Below are 17424 nucleotides of genomic sequence, written 5' to 3' on the forward strand. Positions count from 1 at the left end.
CATTAGAATTAATTTGTCTTTTTTTTAGGAACAACAACAAAAATAAGGTGCTTGGCCTATCCCTAAGACAGGAAAGGATAAATGAGCTTAACAGGAAAGGATAAATGAGCTTAGAAAAGTAGGGCACCGTAGAAGGTTTTCATTTTTTTAAGTGAAATTGGAGGCCAGTGGTAGGCATTATGTAGTACAGTTCTTTGATTTGCTTCATGTTTTAAAAAGATTACTCTGACTTCACTACAAATAATGAATTGGGGGTAGAAAGAGTAGAAGCAGAAACACAAGAGACAGTAATTGATTATATCATTGAAAATACAAAGTAAAGATGAAGATCATGAGATATTTGAAGACAGCAGTACTAGGTGTGCTGCTAGACTGTTATTTGTGTAGTGAAAGAAAGAGAGAAATGAACACGGACTAGGGATTTGGGCATGAATTACTGGTGGATGTGGTTCCATCAACAGCTATCTAGGAAGAGTAGGTGAGAAATCAGAATCAAATGTTCTTCTGTGGACCTGCTTGGTTTAGCCTGCCCATCTGACATCCCAGTGAAGATGTCAAATGGACTGTTGTATACATAAGTCTGAAGGTCAAGAGTGACATCAGTACTGGTGATACATATTTGGAATGGTCAGAGTATGGATAATATTTTAAAGTCACAGAACTACACGAGACTTCCTTAAGAAAATGGATTTAGGGGCACCTGGATGGCTCAGTCGGTTAAGCATCCGACTTCAGCTCAGGTCATGATCTCACAGTCTGTGGGTTCGAGCCCCGTGTCGGACTCTGTGCGGACAGCTCAGAGCCTGGAGCCTGTTTTGGATTCTGTGTCTCCCTCTTTCTCTGACCCTCCCTGTTCATGCTCTCTCTCTCTCTCTCTCTGTCTCAAAAATAAATAAATGTTAAAAAAAAATTTTTTTTAAAAGAAAATGGATTTAAAAAAAAAGGGGGGGACTGACCAGGATGGAGCATTACGGTACTTCAATATTTAGAGACTGAATAAAGGAGGACAACTTAAAAAAGGAAGAATCTAGAGAAGAGAGTATGTAAAAGATTATGAAAGGTCAAGTAACATGAAGACAAAAGGAAATAATCATTGCATTTAGAGATATGGTAGTCATGGGTTGCCTTAGCAAAATCAATTTCAGTGAAATTGTGGGGATGGAAGCCCATACATTCCATTGTAATATGAGAGAACACTGAGAATGTTGGTTACATGAAGGTTGTTGGACAAGTATTTTGATGGAAGCCATTTCATCAAGTTGTTCCTATAAGATTGCCTTACTCCTGTAAGATTTTTCTTAATGAAGTGTGGCATAAAGCACTGGGTAGGAGTAGAGGGTGCATGTTCTGTGGTATGGAAGAGAGAGGGGAAGTTTACTTTGCTATCAAATTTCACATATTTCAAAGGCTTGGCTATAGGCCCATGAAATTCTAATAAAATAAAAAAGATTAATCTTTCCTGGGAGTTAATTCACATGCATGTGACTAGAATGGGCTGCCATTTGTAACTATTTTTCCCCCAAAAAAATAATATTTTGAGGTAATTCTAGGGAGGTAAGAGTAGTATCTTGGCCCCAAACAAGAAAATATTTGAGAATAAGTGATTTAAAAGGTGTGTTTGAAATGGTATAAAAATGTATTTGAATTTGCAAACATTATGAAAGTTTAAATACTGAGCTCTGGGATGGGCTCCTTAACTATTCTATCAATATGTGACCAGGTTTTTATACCATTTAAAGAAGCAGTATCTTTGTTTGTCTCTAATTAAGTAAAAAATAAAAGATTGATGGTTATTAAATACAAATACATACCGATGCTCACACACATAGAGATAATAAATGAAGTCCAAAATGGTAAATGGGCACAAATCAGAAATGATTCCTAATATCCCAAGAAGAGGTTATATTTAGGAATATTCCTGTAACCAATGTGACAACCATTCAAGAGCCACACAAAAAATTAGCCTTTGTTTTTCCAAGTGGTAATATAACAGTGAAATAATCGATTCTTTACTATATGCTTGGTTCTTTGTATATATTACTACTAAATCTTACTATAAAACTGAAATAAAAACTCTCATCAATCCCCATTTTATAGATGAGGCAACTTTGATTCAGGGAGATAAATGACAAATCTAAACTCACACAAGTATTAAAGGTTGAGCTTGGATTCAAACTCGGGTCTTCTTAGTACGGTGCGGTACTCTTTCCACCATGCTACATTATCTCCAAAACAATATATAATAATTTGAGTGTTCCAGTGGTGACTGTGTATACAAAACTTTCAAAAGAGGACACCTATGTATGTATCTGACCAAAACCAGAGGCAAGACATGTCCTAGAATATTCTTTTTTTTTTTTAATTTTTTTTTTCAACGTTTATTTATTTTTGGGACAGAGAGAGACAGAGCATGAACGGGGGAGGGGCAGAGAGAGAGGGAGACACAGAATCGGAAACAGGCTCCAGGCTCTGAGCCATCAGCCCAGAGCCCGATGTGGGGCTCGAACTCACAGACTGCGAGATCGTGACCTGGCTGAAGTCGGACGCTTAACCGACTGCGCCACCCAGGCGCCCCTGTCCTAGAATATTCTGATAACTTCCAGGAACAAGTCAACATGAATAACAATTTAGGTAATATTTAAATTCTGATTTTTTCGGGGCGCCTGGGTGGCTCGGTCCGTTGGGCGTCCGACTTTGGCTCAGGTCATGATCTCACGGTCTGTGAGTTCGAGCCCCGCGTCGGGCTCTGTGCTGACAGCTCAGAGCCTGGAGCCTGTTTCAGATCCTGTGTCTCCCTCTCTCTCTGCCCCTCCCCTGTTCACACGCTGTCTCTCTCTGTCTCAAAAATAAATAAACATTAAAAAATTTTTTTTAATAAATTCTGGTTTTTTCTTACTACGTAAAATTTCCACTGAGCAAAATAAGATGATTTATTACATAGAATTCACAAAGTATACATTCCCAAACTTTTAAAACCATTCCCTACACACGCGCACACACACGCACACACTACTTGGTACCAGCAAAGGTTAGGAATAGTCAACCTCATGGCAATCCTGGGCATCTATCCAAGCAGCAAGAAGAGATATGATTGGCCATTGACAACATATACATCTACTGAACTGAACATTCTCCACTGAGTCTCAGTCTTTGTTTTTAAAGTCTGACAATATTTATTCTCATGCCATAGGGAAGAGTCATTTCTAAACAATGATTTCAAGAAAAGGCAAAGTCTTACCATTTAGCGGAATTAAACACCAAGAGGGTTTGTCGTATTTCATTCCATATGTATTTCATTTCTAAACTTTGTACACGAATTCACATCCACCATGTTCATCGTTTTCACCTAAATAGGGAATAACAAAAAAATAATAATTAGATTCTCTCTGAAACCAAAACATCTTGGATGAGAATGGATATGCTTAAAAACACTAATGACTAAACATTTTGTTTGCTATTTTGAGCTGCAATTGCATTTAACGGCCCCAAATTACATAGCCTGATTGGCCAGATTTTTATGAAATCTGTTACTGTTTTTAAAATTATATTGTCTTCAGAGTGATTGTTGTTTGAAATGCATTGACTCAAGCATGTAAATGAAGAGATGTCTATATTTAGTACGTAGTAAATTCTTATTATTTTACATAGAGGCAATGAGTAACCAAAGATGGACAGAGAGAATGAATGAAAGGGAGATAATGTCAATATAAAGTCAAACTGCTTCTTATGAAGATAGAAAAGCACTCCACACTCATCATTTCACAATATAGACCCTGGCTTCCTAATAAGGAAGTGAGAGCTGAAAGAGCGAGGGCTAATAATCTGTGTGTTGTGATTGAATCCTATTATCTACCTGTGCTCTCTGGTTATTATGACAGACAGGAGAGCCTTTGTAACTTTATTACCTAATGTCTCTTTATTTTTAAAGATAAATAAAATTTCCATCTGCATGCTATTTTAATTACTCGTAATCTCAGAGTTACTTTAATATGCATCAAGATACTCCTGGAAAAGGGGCTCCTGGGTGGCTCAGTTGGTTAAGCATCCGACTTCAGCTCAGGTCATGATCTCACAGTTCGTGGGTTTGAGCCCTGCATCAGGCTCTGTGCTGACAGCTCACAGCTTGGAGTCTACTACAGATTCCGTGTCTCCCTCTCTCTCTGCCCCTCCTCTGCTTGCTCTCTCTCTCCCAATAGTAAATAAATGTAAAAAAAAATTTTTAAGATACTCCTAGAAAATATACTAATAAACGTAATTTCCTCTGCATTCATTGCATATGTGACAAAATCTAGGGAAAAGAAAAACTCACTGTGTGTTCTTATGTGAGAAACCAATATATAAATATCTGTACCTTCATTGTAAGTAATACCTTCTAGTAGCAATCCCCCCAATCAAGACACAGCTGATGAATCAAGAATGGTAATAGACTAACTCAGTGACAGTCTGAGATTTTTGTATAGTTGAAGCTAGAGAGGACTCATGCTCAGTAGTGCACTACTTTATTAAAATTTTAGATTATAGGGGCACCTGGGTGGCTCAGTCAGTTGAGGGTCCAACTTCAGCTCAGGTCATGATCTCACGGTCCATGAGTTCGAGCCCCGCATCGGGCTCTGTGCTGACAGCTCAGAGCCTGGAGCCTGCTTCAGATTCTGTGTCTCCTTCTCTCTCTGCACCTCCCCTGCTCACACTCTGTCTCTCTCTCTCAAAAATAAATAAACATTTAAAAAAATTTAGATTATAAACACTTGGTGAGTCTGCAAAAAAAGGAACTATTTAAACTAGTTGCTTGTTCTAATCTCTAATGTCAATTTACATAATAAATAAGCACATATCTGACAGGCTGCTAAATATTACTCTTGGAATCTATTAATAAGAAATACAGATTTCTGAAATTTAATTCCCTAAGCTTAATGGACCTAGTAAATTTGATCCAATGTCTTCCCCAGTTAATATGTTAAGTCTAAATTGACTTATTTTTTTTTAGGAACACATTTTTTCACATTTAAATTAATCTTGAAAAAATATGTAATGCTATAGAAATGTGTTATTTATAGTCTTAATATATAAGGGTCCTCCTTATCTGATTTCATTCATGTATTGATTTAAAAGGAGACAAAAATAATTAGCTCAACATATAATGTTTGTGTAGCAAATGCTAATATTTTGCAAAGGTTTCTTAAGATGGCACATTCAATTCATTATGTGTGACCGACTTCCCACTAAGTGTAAGCCCCCATCCTAGGTTTTATAATTTTTTTAATGTTTATTTATTTTTGAGACAGAGAGAAACAGAGCATGAACGGGGGAGGGGCAGAGAGAGAGGGAGACACAGAATCTGAAACAGGCTCCAGGCTCCCAGCTGTCAGCACAGAGCCCGATGCGGGGCTCAAACTCACGGACCTTCAGATCATGACCTGAGCTGAAGTTGGACACTCAACCGACTGAGTCACCCAGGCGCCCCCATCCTAGGTTTTATAAAGTATGCAGCCATAGTGAATATACAAAACTTCCCCCAGAAACTTCAAGCCAACAAAGATGGCTTCTATTCAATTGCACATATTCTTTCAATATCATTTCCTATTTATTTCATGGTTCCTATGTATGATATCACATTTGCTTAACTTTCATATCTATTTTAGGATAGAGGTTATATACAAAATGCATTTATAGAAAACATAAATATAATGCATGTTTATCCAAAAGAAAATCTTCTATTTAGAGTCCCAAAAAGTCACAAAATCATACAACCACAAAACAGAGAATGTATAATCAAAGATCATGGTATAAATACTGGTGGCGGGGGGGACAATAAAATTACAAAGATGAATAGGCCTAGGATTGAGTACCCAAGATGGTAAACAGAAGACAATTACAGGATGTCACATTTAGACCGCAGCCAAATTATTTGTGCAGCAGATGTACTGAGCACTGCCTTTTTGTTGGGTCCTGCGTGACGTACAAAGGACAGAGTGGTTTAAAAGGGACAAAGACTCTACCTTCATAGAACTAATAGCTGCTAGAATGAGGAGGAAAATATTAGCCAAGTAATCATCATTCTAGACAGGGATATGAACTACGAAAAGTGCAAGCACAGAGAAGTCTCATCTCACCTGAGATCTGAAATGTGAACGGAATTTGGATTGAGGAAGGGGTTAGGAGGTGTTCCCAGGAAAGAAGGAAATGGAATGGGAAGAGGTCTTAAAGCAGAGGCAGGAAAGTACATCTGAAGAAGAAACAGAAGCCTGTGTCTGAAATGCCGAGAGTGGGGGCAGAGAGTATCAAAAGCTGAGAGCAGGGAGAGAGTTGAAGGCCAATATATGCAGAGTCCCACTGGCCACTGAAGCATTTTGATCTTTATTCTATGTATAAGTGAAAATCGCTGAAACATGTTATGCAGAGGTTATTCTTTTTAGACAATTGTTCAAGTTGTAGAGTGGAAGTCACCTTGGAGGTATACCAAACTGAAGGGGAAACCAGCTAGGTGGCTGTTTCAATAGTTCAGGCAAGAGGCTGTCATAATGTGGATAAGCATGCTGTGCCGAAAGTGCAGATGAAGTAGAAATGGATTAATTTTAGAGATGTTTAAGTGAAGAAACCAAGAAAACTGCTGAGGAATTGAATGCGCGGGAGGGTGACAAAAATCGTGTCAAGGATAACTCCTAGCTTTCCAGCTTGTTCAATTGGTGATACTACTTACTGAAACTGGGAATCCCAGAAAAAGCCAAAATTTGGGAGTGGGTCATGGACTGGCAGGTCATTGTTTGGGCTTTTGTTGTACTGGAATATTCAAGAATAGATGCCATGTGAAATTTTGGATAAAGACTTACGGAACTCAAAGGAGAAATCTGGACTGAAGATTTAATTAATGAAACTGATCAGTCTTCTCCAACGTTTAGCTGAAGAACAAACAAGAAAAAAGAAGGAAGGAAGGAAGGAATATGTTATAGTGTGGAAGATGAATTTGGAGGTAAAGTGTTACTGGAAACTGCACAGCTAGCAGACCCAAATATACTATTTATCTTTGTGATTTCATCACATCAGGATATTTACTTCTGCTCTATGATCTAAGAAACAGGATTTTTTTTCTGTTTCACTTTGGTCTAGACCACAAGACAGTTAACTACTACTAAAACGCCAGAGAGAAATAATGAGGAGAAAGACAACTCCCACTGAATGGCAGGCACATGTGAACATAAGCAGCATATTCTTTCACTGCAGAATGACGTACATGGGAAGTTTAGCTGTGCTTAATGACAATGTCTGATAATCTTACGTCTTTCTCCTGGAAATACCGAGCTACGTGTCCCGTAAGTCTTTGGACCTTGCCACTATTCCTCCAGTCATTGTTTAGGGAAGGTTACTCCCGGTTCCGCAGGCTTTCAGTTTTAGGTCTCCATCCCAAAATGAAGTTTTTGTTCAAAGATTTCTCAAAGAGGATTTTTTGCCAAGTCTTGTTGTGCTTCCCTTCCCCCATAAATAACATTGCTGAGTTCCCCCTGATTATGAAAAAACATATCCGCCTAAAAAATCTGAAACGATTTAAAGAGTAAAAATCATTTGAATACCCACTACTGTAAGATAATCATTATTAACATTGTAATGAGTGATTCATGTATCTTTTTAAGCACCATATATATCAATTCCCCTTATTCTCATTCTTACCTTTACCCTCTCTACTATACATCATTTTTCAAGACTATTAGAGTCTAGGTAGCCAGGTTTAAAAACCTGCTGTGTAGCTTTTCATACCTTATATGGTGTTTGTGTAATGAAAATCAGTTACATAGGTACATGATAGAGATAGATGATAGACAAGAGATAGATGCATATATATATACTTATAACATACATTTTTGTCATTTACGTTATAAAAATAGGATCACACTTTTTCCACTGCCCAGTTTGATATTTTCCTCATTTAATATGGAAATTACCTCCTTCTTTTAATGCTGTGTAATAATATGGATTGTAGATACCCCATAGTATGAATAGCATGCCATTACTATAGTAACATGCAGTCAGCCATTCTCCATCGCCTTCATGACCAGTCACTTTTTTCTACTTTTTACCAAGAAAACTGTTACAATAGACACGCTTATAAGAAAAAAAATACTTTTACGGTTGTACTTTAATTTATTTGGTATACAGTCCCAGGAGTCCTATTGCTTAGTACAAAGATCTGTTTATTTTTCAAGAGAGCTGCAACAATTCACGTTTCCATCAGCAAGGTGTGAGAATACTACATCCCTGTGAGCAGCAGGTGTTATCTTGATTTAATTTTCCCAATATGAAGTGCATAAAGTGATATGACTTTATTACTGTAATTTAGATTTTTTTTTTGCTACCCAGAGAGAGAATCATTTCATGTTCCTGTTTGATGTCTTCTAAATTTTTTCTAAAATATTTATTTTATTTATGTATTTACATTTGAATCTACCTAGCTTTGTTTTTCATCCCAGATGGATCATCAGTTGTATGACTGCAATTTACTGAATAAATCATCTGTATCTCACCAATATCTATTTTATCATATGTAAAGGATCCATGTATACTGGTATTTATTTCTAGACCCAACATTTACAATGGTTATGTTATTTTCCTATTACCCTGTATTTACTAAAACGTCTAAACAATATTGAATAATAAGGGAGAAAGCAGCCATTTGTATGTTGTTCCTGATTTTAATAGAAACAGCTTTAATGTTCTACTATTTACAACAATGCTCGTTGGGGACTTTAGCAGTCTCTATGATATTTCAGGAGTTGGCTTCTTTTGCCTTTTTTAGGAACAATTTTAATTTGGAATGGCCTCTGAGTTTATCAAATGTTTTTTTAGCACATATCAATAATGATCATATGGTTTTCCTCCACTGACTGAATGATATTACAAATAAGGTTGAAAGATTTCCTGATATTTAAATTTTTTTCTTTTGATGCTTCTACACATGCATTTATTTTTTTCCAGGTTTTTATTTAAATTCTACTTAGTTAACGTATAGTGTAACATTAGTTTCAGGGGAAGAATTTAGTGATTCATCACTTATATACAACTCCTGGATCATCACAAGAAGTGCCCTCCCTAATCCCCATCACCTATGTAACCCATTCTGCAACCCCCACCTTGCCCACCTCCCCTCCAGTAACCATCATTTTGTTCTCTACAGTTAAGAGTCTGTTTATTGGTTTGTCTCTCTCTCTCTCTCTCTCTCTCTCTCTCTCTCTTTTTCTCTTGGCTCCTTGGTTTTGTTTCTTAAATTCCACATATGAGTGAAATAATATGGCATTTGCCTTTCTCTAACTTATTTCACTTAGCATAATACTTTCTACCCCCATCTACATTGTTGCAAATGGCAAGATTTCATTCCTTTTGATGGCTGAGTAATACTTGATGATTTTTTAATTCCCTGGTATAAATACTACTGTGTGCAATGAATATGTTTTATCATACTTAGTATGTTTTATCATACTTAGTCTTGATTTCCCAGAAGTTTATTTAGAATTTTTGTGTCTACATTAATGAGATTCATCTATAGATTTTGTGATCGTTGTGTTTTCTTACTAGCTACTCAAGTTATCAGTCCGTATAAAGGTAATAATGGCTTTATTAAATGAATTGGGAATAGTTCCATCATATCTGATACCAGATGGTCTTGGTAACTTTAATTTTTTTAATTGAGAATCTTTAATTTCTTTTCCAAGATTTTCGTAGGTAATTTCTCTAAGTAAGTTTTATTTTCTCCCCTGGTAAGTTTTGATAATTTACAATTTTTCTTTTTTTTAATATATTTCTTAATATTGGAACACCTTGCATTCCTGAAACTAATATATGTTTATATAATGTATCATATAGATGTTTGTGTGTGTATAAGTTTTTTTAGATGTATTTATATGCAACAGGCAAAATGGGTTGTTTTTCATTTCTTGTTTTCATGGCTATTAGCCTTCTGTTTATATATATCTAATTATGTGCGTGCGTGTGTATGACAAACTAACATATTTTGTATACAGAAAACATAAAAGCTATGGGTCAGAGACAAAAACAGTTTATTACTAAAAGCAAAAGCAGCAGCCAGAGCAATATTTTGTGTCTATTTCCCAAACCCCAATCTCCAGAACACAATGTATTAGGGGCCAGATGGTACTTGCACATTACAGGAGAAGATGCCTAAAATTAAGAAATTGATGGTATTATAGGGCTGCTAATGATTTTCCCAACTTCCCCCACCCCCCACCTGGAGAAAGAAGAATCTTAAATTCACTCTGGATTATAAGCATGTATTTCCCGGAGATGGGGAGATGTCTCTATCTTTACTACCTTGGACCATGTCTAGGAAGCTAGCTGTCTCTAACCTTTACTATCCTGAAATATTTCCTTGTTCAAATATTCTTAAATTAGCTATAAATGTCTTCGCTCAGACAAGGTAGATGTATGAAATATTCATGGAGAATTGTTTCCAACAAGAACCAAACAAAAACTTTTTTAAAAAATCAAACTTTTAGGGGCACCTGGATGGCTCAGTCAGTTGAGTGGCCAGCGTTGGCTCAGGTCATGATCTCGTGGTTCAAGAGTTCAAGTCCCACATTAGGCTGGCTACTGTCAGCACAGAACCTGCTTTGGCTTCTATGTTCCCATCTCTCCCCGCCTCTCCCCTGCTGATGCTCTCGCTCTCAAAAATAAAAGTAAACATTTTTTTCAATTTTAATAATAAAAAAAATTAAAAATTTATAAATCAGTCTTTTATAAAAATGAGGGGTACCTGGGTGGCTCTGTCAGTTGAGCAACCAACTTCGGCTCAGGACATGATCTCACGGTTCATGGGTTCGAGCCCCACATCGGGCTCTGATCTGACAGTTTGGAGCCTGGAGCTGCTTTGGGTTCTGTGTCTCCCTCTCTGTCTGTCCCACCCCCCCCACTCGTGCTCTGTCAATCTATCTTTCAAAAAATAAATAAATATTTTAAAAATTAATTTAAAAAAAGATAAAGTTATTAACTGCCTTCCCGATACCTAGTTCAGCAGAAAATATTTGTAATCAAACATATTACATAAAAATATCTATATCATTGTATTTTAGGTATTCATTGTCCCATTTTCTATGAAGTTAATCCAATTTACACTGCTTATACATTAGTATGCCTCTTTTACATTATTCTATAACCCCCTGGGTGATGGCTCAGCATCTATTCCTTTCCTTGCAAATTCTGTTCTCAACAAACAGAGCTGTTTGGTCTTTTACTGTCCCCGCCTATGTGCTACAGTACCCACGCTTCTCCAAATGGAATGATTTTCTCCCTTCTCTTTAAATTCAAATCCAAACAGTTCTTTTTGAACTACTAATCATCACTTACTGCATGAAATCTTTTTCATCCCATCTAGGACCTGGATCAATGAGATAATGTATGTAAAGTGCCTAGCACAGAGCCTGATATTATGACATAACATTTTGTAGTTTGTTTTTATTCCCCTAGACATTCACAATATTGTATAAGTACCTACCACATTTAATCATGTGTAACAGATTGGCACCTGTATTAATTCTACCTGACAATTGACTCTTCGATGACATTTATCATCCTGTATATATTTTGCAAAATCCTCTTAGCTTAGTGCCAGAATGAATTAATAATACAGTAGAAAGTTGGATAGATTCAGCAAATAAATGAGTGCCTGAATAAATGAATTATAGTACTATTAATAGCAAATGTTTACATAGCATATACTATGTGAAAGATATTGCTTTAAATTCTAGATATGCATTGCTACTTTAATCTTCAAAATAATCCTATAATGTAGATTCTACTATTCTACTGGATGGTAAATGGGGATACGGATGCCTGAGAGGTTAAGTAACTTGCTGTAGTCACCCAGCTAGTTAATGGCTGAACAGGCTTCAAATCCAAGCAGAGTTTATGCCCTTAGCATTACATTATCTTGAAAAAATGATTCTGGTGAGCAAAGGACATATTAACTGACTAATAGCTTTTCTTCCATGATAACAGATAAGGGCAACCTCTTAGTAAATATAGAAACAAAGGACATGATCTTCTGTTTCTTAAAAAGAAATGGTATTTAACATAAAACCCTTTGCAAATACCTGCTGTTGTTGCTGACATGCCTGCTTAGTAACTTAAAAGAAGATTTATGCAAGGCAGCTGAGTATATAGGGAAATAAAATTTATTACTGCCATACTGAATTGTATATATGGAAGTTGCTATGAGAATAAAGATTTAATATTCTCACCATAACAACAACAATAACAAAATGGTCATTATGTGAGGCAAAGGATGCGTTAGCTAACCTTATGCTGGTAAACATTTCACAATATATATGTGTATCAAGAGATGACATTGTATACCTTAAACTTACTCTATGTTATATGTTAATTATATCTCAACACGGCTGGAAAAAAATTATTCCTATCTATGGCTATGGAGTCCAAACCCAGTGGCGATGCTTGTTAAAAGAAGATGTATCGTGATCAGCCACAGAAGTCTTGCTGCAAAGACCATCATCTGCCTTGTTTCTTGCCCCATGCCTCCTTTCCTTAGCCTTCCAATTTGGTTTCTATGTTGGATCACAAATCTATGACGGAAGGCATTTTTAGGCCTGCTTTATTATGCCAAGTGTATGAAATTCAAAAGAGTGTAACCCAGGGGGGCCTGAGTGACTCAGTCAGTTAAGCTACCGACTTTGGCTCAGGTCATGATCTCATAATTCGTGAGTTTGAGCCCCGCGTCTGGCTCTGTGCTGACAGCTCAGAGCCTGGAGCCCTCTTTGGATTCTGTGCCTCCCTCTCCCTGCCTCTCCCCAGCTCATGCTCTGTCTCTCTCGGTCTCTCAAAAATAAATAAATGTTAAAAAAAAATTTTTTTAAAGAGTGTAACCCAAAGGAAAATCCAGAAATTGCTGTTGGGTTTAACCATAGTCCAGAATAATGTCTCTGTTTCAAAGTAAATTAAAGGGAGAAAAAATTTTGAAATACCTCATAAGCCTAAATGGTAAAATTAGACTTCAGCAAATACTTGGATAAATATGACATTTCTTTCTCCATCATCTAAAACAAGAATAGTCCAAAATTCGTCTTTATTCATTCTAAGTTCAACCTAGAGTGGAAGCTTGGACATGAGCCCAACTCTGTTTCCAGACTAACTCAAAGATACCTCAAGAGTTTATTCTAATTGTAGCCTGCAGTAGACCATTCTAATTTTAAAAGACTTTAGTATAAGACTTCATTTTTATATTTCCATGAGTTGACATTTACTACATTAAGCCAATGGGCTCTTTAAATCTTGAAGAGGAAAGCTATAGTTTGAAATTATCGCAAATTATTATCAATGTTTATTTAAATTTCAGATATTTGAAAGATAACAGCAACATGAAAAATAGTCAAACTGTAATACCAAGGTCAACAATTTTTGGTATTAAAATCAATTTACAGTATGTTTGCTTGGAGGTGCACATAAATTTGAAGAGGCTGTAAGTGTAAACAGAATAGCTGATTTCTTGGATGCACTCCAATATAATTATAGCTATTCACCCTTGTGACTATATGCGTGTGCAGCTTAAAGCTATTTCTCTGCCCCAAGCCACACTAACAGTATTTTTAGATAGGTTTGCAATTGATTGAAATGCAAAATCTCTGTAAACTAGGAAAAATACTATCTAAAATAAATATATAAGTAAATTTAAATAGTAGATTAAGCATGTATTTTGGCATCCATATCAATTCATAGCCTGTAATCTCGTGACTTGGAATTGAGTTATCTCTAAGTATTTAATCACAAAATAGTGTACTTCTAATAGGCAATTGTGAAAAAAATCATCAATCACATTTATTACAAACATCTCATAAAACAACAAAACGTTTATGGGACTGTAGAAGGCAGCTAGGTTGTTCTGTAATGTATAAAGATTTGCATATATAAAAAAGCCAGCAGGCAGCAAACAAGGTTTCTCTGTTTTCCAAAAAGTAAAATTGCATTTGATATAATATCTACTTAATTTTTATTAAAATATATTAAATTTTTTTCTGGCAATAGCATTGATCATCACTATAGTTTAACCAGTTTGTATTTTGAAATAACTAAGCTCAAACCTTAATATATAGAAAAGAACTCTTTCTCCAGCCCCAGGGGTAAATCAGAGCTTCTCAACCATATTTGTAATGTTAAGTGATATTACCTTGTATCTCATGCAGATATATGTATATGTGAAATTGTTATTGTTTTTATTATTGTTTTGTTTTCTATGATGAACATATTTAAGTGAAAATAGTGTTCTCAAAATCATCCTGTTTATTAGTTTACATAGCTGGCGTTGTTTGTGTGTGGGTAAGAATAAAATGTGATTTCATGGAGAGAAAGTGGAGCTCCTTTTATCTGTAGCCTTAAGGCCACCAACTGTCTATACCTTAATCCACTAATCCCCTCTGTAATCATGTGTTCACGTGCTGCGTCAACACTCAGACATCACTCTAAGAAACTCTTGCTTTTCCGAGTCAAGAGCACATTCACTATAGGTTGTATGTTATAAAATGGCTAATAAAATATTTTGAATATTTATATACCATCATTGAAAGCTATCATTTTTAGGCACATCTTCTCCCTTAAAAAAGATATGTCATGAAAATTGAAGAAGCAAATAGAACAATAAAGACAAAAATGAATGACATCACACTGTATAAATCCGCAGGATTTTTCACATTTGGCTTTCTACTAATTTTTTTAAAAAGATTCTGCCTTCTATTTACTTGTCAGGGACTAGATTTAATTTTTGTATGCTGTGTAGAATTCTTCATGTTAAGATATTGATATAAAAAAAATTGCTGAATGTTTTAGTGATTGATTCTTGCTGACCAAAATGGGCTTTCACATTAGAAGTCTTTCTTTTTTTCCTAGAAGACACCTGCTGAGATAGAAGTCTGACTGCCACACAAAAGAAATATATGGTTTCTTCAACTGGCTCCATGTAGCAATTTGCAATGCTATCAAAAAATGGTATTTTTTAATGAAAATTACCTAAGGATCTGGCAGAAAACACACACACACACACACACACACACACACACAAAACAAAACAAAACAAAACAAAAAAACAAAACAAAAAACCTTGGTTAAAATGGACTAACTACCCATTCTCGGGCAGTATTAGCATACTGATTGGCCGTTACTTCTGTCACTCTTCTGCCTACAAAATTATGACAGGCCCCACAGCAGGAAGCAAATGATCATTAATACCCAGTCCTCTGGGACACAATAAACTGCCATTCACTTGCATACAAATAAAATACACAAGGCTTGTCAGCATGGGCACAAAAAGGGAAAGATGCTTTTGCAAAATGGTTTGATACTACGGTGGGATGGGACCATTCAAAGGGGTTTGTTTTTTGGTCTATCTCATCATGGTAGAAAAATTCTTATCTATAGATTTCCTTTTAAAATATCCTATCTTTCTCTACTTGAGCTCTTTGAGTTCTTCACTTGAATGATAAGATCTTGCTTCTGAGGAGGAAAAAAAGCTTCATAATCCTATAACTAATTCCACAACACAGAAAGCATAAACAATTTCTAAAATTCCATTAGCATAAGACAATGCATCTTTTTAGTTCAAAAACAGTCTGGCTAGTGCATTTGGATAACCCCACTACACTTAGTAAAAATGAAGTATAGTTTAGTATCACATACTTGATGTGATGAGATCAATAAAAATAAAACAATTGGAAAAAAGATACATGCATGTAGTATTAACAGCTGAAATTCTACTGTCTATTTGTTACATTAAAAGGTAAGGTCATATTTAAGCTTAATAAAATATTATCATATGACTGAGATTATATATACTTATTACCAGATAACATGGGATTGAGGAATAAAATGAGGGCAATACTTTGTAAAGAATGGTAAATAATCAATTCCTTTGATATTTATTAGAGCAACAATTACTCTGATAAATGTTTAATTTTCTATCAACTAACCTAAACTTTTCCTGAACGCATGTAAAGAATACAACCATTGCTGGTAGACTTAGATGCTTTTTATAGACTGTATATTCACCTGTCTAAACCTATAAAGGCATTATTTTTAACTTAAAAAAGCATAGAATGTACATATTTAGATTCTTCAAATATGGTTTGCTTGATTAGTTTAGTTTATTGTTTTTCCTAAATTTTTATTCTCCTTGTGAATTTCCACTGGAACAGACAGATGTTATGCTCAGGGATTGAAAGTAGGTATTTATATACTCCCAACTTATAAATCAGCGTTAAAAGAGTCTGAGGGGCACCTGGGTGGCTCAGTCGGTTGAGCGTCCGACTTCAACTCAGGTCACGATCTCGCAGTCCGTGAGTTCGAGCCCCACGTCAGGCTCTGGGCTGATGGCTCAGAGCCTGGAGCCTGCTTCGGATTCTGTGTCTCCCTCTCTCTCTGCCCCTCCCCCGTTCATGCTCTGTCTCTCTCTGTCTCAAAAATAAATAGAAACGTTAAAAAAAATTAAAAAAAAAATAAAAGAGTTTGAATAAGGGGCACCTGGATGGCTCAGTCAGTTGAGCATCGGACTTCGGCTCAGATCATGATCTCACAGTCTGTGGGTTTGAGCCCCACGTCGGACTCTGTGCTGACAGCTCAGAGCCTGGAGCCTGCTTCGGATTCTGTGCCTCCCTCTCTCTCTCTGCCCCTCCTCTGCTCATGCTCCATCTCTCTGTCTCAAAAATAAATAAAAATATTTTTAAAAATTTTACAAGATTTTGAATAAGAGATAGTTGCTGATTATGTCATTAAACTCTAGGCTAAAAGGAACAAACTACTAATACCTCAGCAATACAGATGAATATCATATGCATTATGCTAAATGAAAGAAGCCAGACTCAAAAGGCTGTATAATGTATGGTACTATTCTAAAAGACAAAACCATAGGGACCAAAAACAAAACAAAACAAAACAAAACAAAAACATACATCAATGTTTCCTGGCAGCTGGGAGTGGGAGCAAAAGTTGACTACAAATAAGCACAAGGAATTTTTTGGTGTGGTGGAGCCAGTTCTGTATCTTGATTTTAGTGACAGTTACACAATGATATGCGTTTATCAAAACTCATAGGACTGGACACTAAAATGAGTGAATTATACTATACGTAAATTATACCTTAATAAATCTGATGCTTAAAAAAAAAACTCTAATCTTGGCAATGTCACCAGAACATCAGAATATTCTGAATTGGGGTCATTTCGTCCGGGCCAAGTAGCAGAAATGACAGTCATGTCTTTAGAATTGGGCAGTTAGAAGCAGTTTTTGTAATTGCCTGTAGTGATACAGCTCCCAGTGTTGAACGTTAGAAGACTGAGAGTAGATTAAAAATACTCACTGCTATTTTAATGTCTCCCTCACGTAGCATCAAGCAACATTTCAATATATTAGTTAACACATTTCAAC

The 17424-nt window shown here is 36.0% G+C and overlaps 1 long non-coding RNA gene across 1 annotated transcript in view; it reads right to left on the bottom strand.

Moving 5' to 3' along the window:
* The window catches only part of LOC123380102, a 53592-nt gene that overhangs the window by 14952 nt on the left and 21216 nt on the right, over positions 1–17424 (bottom strand). Inside the window, exon 2 of the long non-coding RNA XR_006585420.1 lies at positions 3239–3346. This is a non-coding gene — a long non-coding RNA (uncharacterized LOC123380102). The remainder of the gene's footprint in view (positions 1–3238; positions 3347–17424) is intronic.

The sequence above is a fragment of the Felis catus genome, chromosome C2 (genome assembly GCF_018350175.1).
Source record: "Felis catus isolate Fca126 chromosome C2, F.catus_Fca126_mat1.0, whole genome shotgun sequence".
Taxonomy (NCBI): domain Eukaryota; kingdom Metazoa; phylum Chordata; class Mammalia; order Carnivora; family Felidae; genus Felis; species Felis catus.